This window comes from Schistocerca piceifrons, chromosome 2 (genome assembly GCF_021461385.2).
Source record: "Schistocerca piceifrons isolate TAMUIC-IGC-003096 chromosome 2, iqSchPice1.1, whole genome shotgun sequence".
Taxonomy (NCBI): domain Eukaryota; kingdom Metazoa; phylum Arthropoda; class Insecta; order Orthoptera; family Acrididae; genus Schistocerca; species Schistocerca piceifrons.
In genome coordinates this window covers 858,230,360-858,239,268 of record NC_060139.1, presented here as the reverse complement: position 1 = coordinate 858,239,268, position 8,909 = coordinate 858,230,360, and the positions used below count along the sequence as shown (strand labels likewise).

The window sequence follows — 8,909 nt, the reverse complement described above, 5'->3', positions numbered from 1 at the left end:
TTCTTTACCTAATTCTTGTGTTAGGGAACTTGTATATTTCTCCAAAAAATAAAAAAAGCAAGAAAACTCGCACTTACACAGAAATGCAAAACGGAGAGTAGCGAAAGCTTAAACATTGTTTCGTTCTTGCCCTAAACTGTACTTATGTACAAAACAGCAGTTCCACAAAAACAATTCCTTCTTTGTTCAGGCAAGTTATGCATGTTATTATTTTTACTGTTATTATTATTATTATTGGCAGTGGCTGTTGCTGTGTAAATGTGTTGATAAGCATAACTACAGCAAATGCTATTAATTTCACACTCTCATATTTATCTGAATCTAAAAATTTGTGAACATCCAGAATGTATACTCAGGAGCCGCCACTGCCGCTGAGCTACCTGGTACCTTGTGGTGGTGGAGACAGCGTTTGCTTGAGGCATTTTCAGGAATCGATTGATATGCCGGTGATTCGGCTGTTATCAGGTATGCGCAGACCGTTTTCCAGCAGTCATTATGCGTGTGGTGTTCATAAGTTGAATCCCATTGGCGGTAGGTTAATTTTTACTATGGGTCCGTCTTTGGAGAAATAGTTTATCGACAGACTTCGCATAATCTCAGCAGCTCTCTATTGCGATAGTTCATATCGTGTTATGCGTTTTCGAATCACATCGGAGTTCTGACTGTCCGTGTTTGACATTGCCCGTGCATAAGCACTAGTTTTGTAAGCTTGACTATGATTGATCCAGAGAGAGAGAGAGAAGTGGTGTGGAGGGGAGTGCTTGGCTTTTAAAATGTTAGCACCATTCGTGTGCAAAGCCGTCACTGATTTACACTGGTGAACATGTAGGCATCGGCGAGTTATGACTGGTTTGCAGTGGTGGGACGCCCTCTCCATGAACGATTGATATTATTGCAGTGCCTTTTGTGCCAGCCACCAGGTTTGTCATGTCGAAGACGATTACGCGTGTATATTATTTAAATAACACAAATTTCTCTGCCATTCGTGTGGAGATGGGCTGGCATAATGTTGGGCATTCTTGTTGAGCTCTCTTGTTCGTGGCTACGGATACGGCGACGCCCGCGGCCGTTCGAGGAGTTCCATACCATGGCTCTTTCGCCTTGCATTATCCAGCATATATCTCGTTGACTGTCTTGGAAATCGGTAAAACTGCAGTGCTCACAGAATTTTGCTATGACGTCATACACTAGTTTCATACACTTTGTTAATATTTTCCAGTTGCCGAGCGGTTCTAGGCGCTACAGTCCGGAACCGCGCTGCTGCTACAGTCGTAGGTTCGAATCCTGCCTCGGGCATGGATGTGTGTGTTCTCCTTAGGTTAGTTAGGTTTAAGTAGTTCTAAGTTCTAGGGGACTGATGACCTCAAATGTTAAGTCCCATAGTGCTCAGAGCCATTTGAAGCATTTGAATATTTTCCAGAGTATACCATGACGTCATTGTTTCCACCAATGTGAGAATGAGCTCGTTTTAACAGAGCATAGTATTGTAGGGACGACTTTAAAAGAGTATGTACATCGCCCTGTGGTATTTCTGTTAGGTGTTCCCACCAGGCTAACCTCACCGAGGTGGTGAGAGCACACAACTCGCCTAGCTGTGTAGGCAGACTAAAAAAAAAAAAAAAAAAATGGCTCTGAGCACTATGGGACTTAACATCTGAGGTCATCAGTCCCCTAGAACTTAGAACTACTTAAACCTAACTAACCTAATGACATCACACACATCCATGCCCGAGGCAGGACTCGAACCTGCGACCGTAGCTGTCGCGCGGTTCCGTGGTGGTGGTGGTGGTGGTTAGTGTTTAACGTCCCGTCGACAACGAGGTCATTAGAGGCGGAGCGCAAGCTCGGGTTAGGGAAGGCTTGGGAAGGAAATCGGCCGTGCCCTTTCAAAGGAACCATCCCGGCATTTACCTGAAACGATTTAGGGAAATCACGGAAAACCTAAATCAGGATGGCTGGAGACGGGATTGAACCGTCGTCCTCCCGAATGCGATTCCAGTGTGCTAACCACTGCGCCACATCGCTCGGTCCGCGGTTCCGGACTGAAGCACCTAGAACTGCTCGGCCACCGTGGCCGGTCAGACCAACATTTCGCAAAACATCTAATAACTCGTAAGGAATAAATTTATTAATAATGTCATACAACAATCAAATTTAGAAGCAATGCCATGCTCTCTAGATGCATATTTTGTAGTGCTGTGTCAATTCACATATCTGTCTGGGCATGGTCTCTGGCGTTGCTTCGAATGACGAAATGTGATTTGTTATTAACAAATGGACACAGGCTGATCATCTCCCTAAGCTGTCCAGCGCCAGAGTGAAACTCACCCACTCAAGTCCACTTGTAAAAGATGAAGATGGGGTGGAGATGCTTCGTTCCCATTGATCCAGGGGTCTCCCACCAATTTTATATCACGTGACCACTATCGAGTAATATTACTATTTTAATAGTGAAAAGGCAATATTTGATTTATTAAAGATAATTCTGGTAGTTAGTTAGTTACATGGCTACTGGCATTAAGTTCACTAGTCTATTACTTTTGTCAAGTCCAACTCATAGAAGTTCATTAAATGCTGATTAAGATTATTAAACTGCAGTTCACTAAAGCCTGTTGTATAGTTCCTATAGTGAACTGACAAAAAATAATTAAAGAAATAGATCTTGTTTGATAGCAGTTTGTGTTTGTTGGACACGCTGCTCGGTATTTCGTAGAACAAAACTGTTAACAAGATGGACACCACACAAATATGTATGCTCTACGCTACTGCAACTGCCATTTCTTGTGATGCTCGAACTTGAAAAAGGATTCACTGCACTACTTCAGACAGCTTGGAGAGTACAATGCAATGTAGCGCTCTCCATGGAGTAATGATCACTGGTTTGCATATGAAGAAAATTTATATTTGATATAACGAGTTTAACGGAAAAAATTATTCTTCCACATACAAAGCCGCATCGCAAGCAGGCTCAAACCCACGATCATTCGTCACGGATTCCAGCTGTCCGAGTGGTGTCTATCTGTAGCAGCAAATATCTCGGTAGGTTTTGTCGAAGAAATTTATTTTACCTTGTTAAATATCTTGGATTTATTCACAGCCCAGTCCAAAACCGAAGTAAAATCATAAGTAATTCTCGTAGCTGCATACAATGAATTTGAGACAACCTAGCATCCCTGAGTGATGCAGCTCTCGTAAAGAGTTTTTTTTATTGTTATCATTGCTTTCAACTAACTCGTTGCTGGAAGAAATGTTCATTTACAACTGTTGTGCAAAAGACGCCATAAATCACACTTATATACAATGTCCCTCACGTCTGCGACATGTATTAATACTGTTTCGTGTCAATAAGTTTTAACTTATGACAAATTAATATGCACGTATCACGTCATTATATTACCCATTACACGAGTTACATCATGACCTTGAATATAAGGAGTCCACTTACCTATAGTGCCTGGGTAGGACAACTTGACGGCATTGAGTTTAAGATGTGATCATCTTGAATCGAACACACGGTTACCCATGAGGGGGGGGGGGGGGGGGGGAGGAGTGGCGGGTGACCTTGAATATAAGTCGCCCAAGTGTGTAACCTGACACTGGGAATCCTTATTAAAAACCTTGAGATAAAATCGTTATTTCGCTCTGGATATTTACTGCTATCTTTTGGCTTATTAGTTATGGCATTAATATATCAACAGAAGTGATGCATCGCCCGATGTTTACCTGTGCTTGTAAGCGCTCCTCTGCTGTACCAGTGAAGTAGGTGTTACTGAGCAGCTAAAGTCAGTGTATTGGTCGTTTGTAGTGTGCATTTCCAATTCTCGGCTTTGGGTCATGATGTAATTTGCGACTTCACGAATTTACAATGCGAAGTCTGTTAGCAGACATTAAACGTTATCTGTAATTGTCTTAATAATTCGCAAAAACTGTGATTCTAATTTATTCACACACATATATCTTTTATTTTATGGTAAATTCGTTTGTTTTTTATCGTATCTTATTTTCAATATAAACCCTTTTCAGTGGTTGTTTTGGATCTGGCAGTTTTCTTAATTGCTCGAATGTAATGGGAAGAGATGCAGAATCTTGATTCATGTTTGTTTACTCATTATTGCATTGGAGCTCTCGATGGTAAACATGCAAGAAAATTGAATCCAGAAAATCCTTCTTGTCCTTCACTTACAAACATTTTTTCCCTAGTACTGTTGGCGCTATGTGACTCTATCACTTTAGCTGGATGGACATTCGCGCTTATGGAAAAGACAGCGACTGAGAAATTTTCAGAGATTCTGTTCAATACGAAAAACTCACTGGCTTAGAACGTAGCTAAACAAAAACCTTTAACAGAAAACAACGACATGGTACATCGTTGCGTGATCGTTGGTGATGAAGTAGGTGGACTGATGAAAAATTTAATATGACTATAGCAGTACAGCAGTTAACTTATAAATGAACTGTAATTTAACTATCGGCTAACTAGCACGTAGGTATGTAGAGTGTACTTTTGGTACAGCGTGCAGTAAAGATGCATTGTGCCGCACGCATTGTAAAAGCGATTATAGTACTTCACAACTATGTTGCAGTGAGAGAGGGACTTAAATGCGAGCATAAATGCTACCAACAATGGAAGACCCACTTCATCAACGGATAACGTTTGGGTTAAATTCACCAAATATTTTGTTACTGAAGGAAGAGTTGAATGTGCTGACCGTGTGATACGAACAAAACCGTACTTGTTAACGACAAAAGCTTTTCTTATCTATATTTTTTAAAATCATTTCCCTCACACAAGATGTAAACCAAACTTCCCAAGCTCCCAATCTCAAAATTCTGTTTTTATACGATTCCGACGCTTTTCTACTTTGTCAATTTGTAACTCGATGTCAATATTCTCGTCTTTAGTTTCACTCATTTTTCGCAACGTCCAACAAAACAAAAGTACCAGAAACACACAACGTACGGAGACGTGCTGAAAAGTAATACTCAGAACTTTTTATGTGAAAACGCTTAAAGTTTTTTTAAATAAAAAAAACCGTTATTAACATTCCACATCTTTATTCTTCATGTCTACATATTTATTTCTCACATATTTATTTTATTATTATTTATTTAGCATATGGCTAATACAGACATATCATGAAATTAAATTACATATACATATGTACATATTGACACACAAGAAACTTAAGTTTGTCTTTACAACTGAATATCCAGTCCTTCAATCCAGCGCACTGCATCTGGAGTTGCTAGCAGGAAGTCCTCTTTGGCGCCGTGATAGGCTCGAATCCTGCATTCACTGACAATGTGGTGAACAGTCTGGTATGGAGCCCCGCAGTCACAAGCTGGATCAGGCAGCTTGTTCCACTTAAAGAGAGCATCACTGCATCGCCCATGGCCGGTACGGATTCTGTTGAGAGTAGTCCAGGTCTTGCGTGGTAGATCGAATCCACTTGGAAGTTTAACACCTGAGAAGATGTTATGCAGGTGCACGTCTGTCACTGCTTCCCAGCGAACTTTCCATTCTTCAAGAGGTTATAAATCCTTAACAACCATGTCAGCAGCATCGCGCAGAGTTGGATGGCGTGATTTCAGGCTCTTGCGATTTAAAAGTGGCAGGTTGCTATGCACGGGTAGGTTAGAATTCCTGGAGATCTTGTGGAATTCTCTCATAAGGACAGTACATCTGCGTAGATCAGAAGGCATTATACCGGTTAACAGTGGAAGCCAACAAACTGGAGTAGATCTGATTGCGCCAGATATTATGCGCATTGTCGTATTCAGCTGGGTATCAACAAGCATTGTATGATGACTGTTCGTCCAAACAGGTGCACAATACTCAGCACTTGAGTACACCAAGCCCAGAGCTAAAGATCGCAGGGTGGTTGCTGAAGATCCCCAGGTAGTTCCGCATAGCTTATGGAGGATGTTGTTTCGAGTCCTCAACTTTTGAGCTAAGTTAAGAAGGTGTTGTTTGAAGCATAGTGTACGATCCAGGATGACACCAAGATATTTTGGGTTCCAATTATGACGAAGAATTCTGCCTCTGAAACTTACTTCCTGTTTTACGTTCGCCAACCGGTTATTTAGATGGAAGCAACACACTTCTGTTTTACTCACACTGGGTTGGAGTCTCTCACATAGTCACTCTGGCTACAAACACATTTCTTCCAATGGGAGATCAGTTTGTTGATACCGTCGCTGTAGAATGTTTGTTGACTGAACCACGACCTCAACTCTGCTTGCACCGATTCACCGGTATCAGTGTGAAGCACTCCGTCTTCAGGCCACGAGTGGCCTACCGGTACCATCCGACCGCCGTGTCATCCTCAGCGGAGGATGCCGAAAAGAGTGGCGTGGGGTCAGCACACCGCTCTCCCAGTCGTTATTATGGTATTCTTGACTGAAGCCGCTACTATTCGGTCGAGTAGCTCCTCAATTGGCATCACAAGGCAGAGTGTACCCCGAAAAATGGCAACAGCTCATGGCGGCCTGGATGGTCACCCATCCAAGTGCCGTCCACGCCCGACAGCGCTTAACTTCGGTGATCTCACGGGAACCGGTGTAACCACTGCGGCAAGGCCATTGCCTATCAGTGTGAAGTCGTCAACAATGTTCTTTAAGTTTTGGACATCGGATACGGCCAAGTAGAGTCTTTATGGAGAGTGATCGATGACAGTGAAACCAAGGAGTCGGATTGTTGCAGATGTCGCGGCGCTCGTGTGTGGTCTGCCATTGTCATACAGGAGGAGGGAACGAACTCTCCGAATTAGAAACTCGATTACAGCACGCTGTTTCTCACGCTTCGACAGACACTGACGAAAAAAAATCGCAACGCCAGAAAGGAGTTGTGCGACATACACGAAAATTGGTAGGCGTGTTTTTATATCTGAAAGATGATGTCTATTAAAATTTCGCGCCGGTCGTAGAGCAGTCACGTCAGTAGCGCCACTGTGAGGATACAAATCGGATTTGCTTTAATACACGCTGCTACGGTCGTGAGTGTTAGCTACCATTGAGACTGGACTTAGTGAGTTGATGTTAGTCCGGCACCCATACAACACAATGCACACACGTTTGCATGGTTGCATTCAACACTCTAGTAGTTACCCCGATTATTAATGTACCAGCATTTCACATTTGCAATGGATTATTTCGCGCTTATATTAATTGATTTTGCGATGCTACACAGTTACATACGCTACCAACACAAATATATTTTAGAAATTTCATCACTCTCCATTAATAATTTTTTGGTGCTGCAATTTTTTTCCCGCCAATGTACATGTCGGTATGTTACACGCTGCAATTAAGATCCCTATAGCGGTACAGGGTCACGGATATGTAGACATGAAGAATAAAGATGTAGAATATTAATAACGTTTCTTTTATTACAAAAGTTTAAAGAGCTTTTATGTTAAAAAATTCGGAGGCACTATTTTTCTGCACGCCTCACTTCGTCTGGTAACAACGGAAACGCCTAGTCACCTGAACAGCAAACGGGCGCTTTCTACCTTAGTACCCACGCGTTTCTCTGCGTCCAGATATTTCTTACGTAAACACTGCGTTAACGAGCTTCACATTTCCGTCATGTGAACACAGTCTTAAGCGGATGACTAATATTTTCTCCACTGAAGTCGCTGTGCGGATGAAAGACTGCGGTGAGAGCAGAGAGACACCTCGTGGTCACAGTCGGGTGGGTGGGGTGTGGGTGGACCGATGTGATCGGCGGTCTGTCTCGGAAGACAGCTCGCGCGACGAGTGCCGTCAATCGCGTCTGACGGCAGTCGAAGTCGATAGGAGACAGGGCTCTGAGGGGGGGGGGGGGGGGGGAGGGGGCAGCTAATTAATTTTATTGTTCTGCTGGGAGTGGCCGTGCAGACGGCCGGCACTGCCATGAAAATCGATAGGGCGTGGTTCGTCGCCGCGGCGATGGAGATCGATACGAGATGCCCGCCAAGCGGTTCTTGGAGCCATTGCAGACGTAGAGCAGAGACGGTCGACTCTACCATTGCAATTTCAGCACATTCTCGGAGAGACTGTTAGGTCCAATCTAATCTTTTCGTACACACGAGCGTTCTGCACAAGGTTTTTTTTTCTTCAATTTAAAGAAGAAAGAGAGATTGAGCTTTAAGGGAGTCCCAGCAGATTGGTAATGCCTATGTTAAGTAATGTAAAATTTACTGATGTGAAAGGTACCTTTTATCAGGAACCAATAGGAATAAAAATCTGTGGAAATTATGGATTTTATGTTCCACATTTCTTACCACTTTAACAGAAGGATTTCTAAACAGGGCGATGGTTTCAAGATGACAATTATTTTTGAAAAAGATGGGCATCAAAATAAGAAGCTGTCTACATTTTTCTATGTATGTAAGGCTCTAACTGTTTTGAGATTAACAACATAGGGAAACTCCTGTGTTAAGATATGCATAATTCTCAGATTAGTGTATCCTGTAATTCTGAACAAATTCTGGCGAATAGGAGCTGATAAAACGAACACTTAATTCTTGAAAAATATAACTTGCTGGAAATAGCCATTAAAGTTGTCAGTGCACTCCAGCTCCATAAGATCGGTTGTCTACATCCCCTTCCATTTCATCTTGCAATGTCCTATTTTTTCCTGCTCGTATGTGTTGTCTTGCCCTTGTTTCAAGGTCTCTAATAGCTCCCTCTGATGTCCTAACTCTTTCTTGATTTAAATTTAACATATATGTCACTGTAAACGACAAACAATTTGTACAGTCTTTTCAGGACTTCACACCTTGCAACATTCCCGTCATTGAACGTTGCCACTGCGTCAAAGACGAAAAAATGCAGAGTACTAATTGACACAAACACTGTCTTGGGAATTCTGGCCCAGATTACGCTGTTGATGGATTCGTTAGGATTTTGGTGTGGCCATGAAGACA

At 42.4% G+C, this 8,909-nt stretch overlaps 1 pseudogene; it reads right to left on the bottom strand.

Annotated features, from left to right (window-relative positions):
- Positions 1-6,469: 6,469 nt before the first annotated feature.
- On the bottom strand, positions 6,470-6,587 carry LOC124778911 (annotated as a pseudogene).
- Between the last annotated feature and the right edge of the window lie 2,322 nt (positions 6,588-8,909).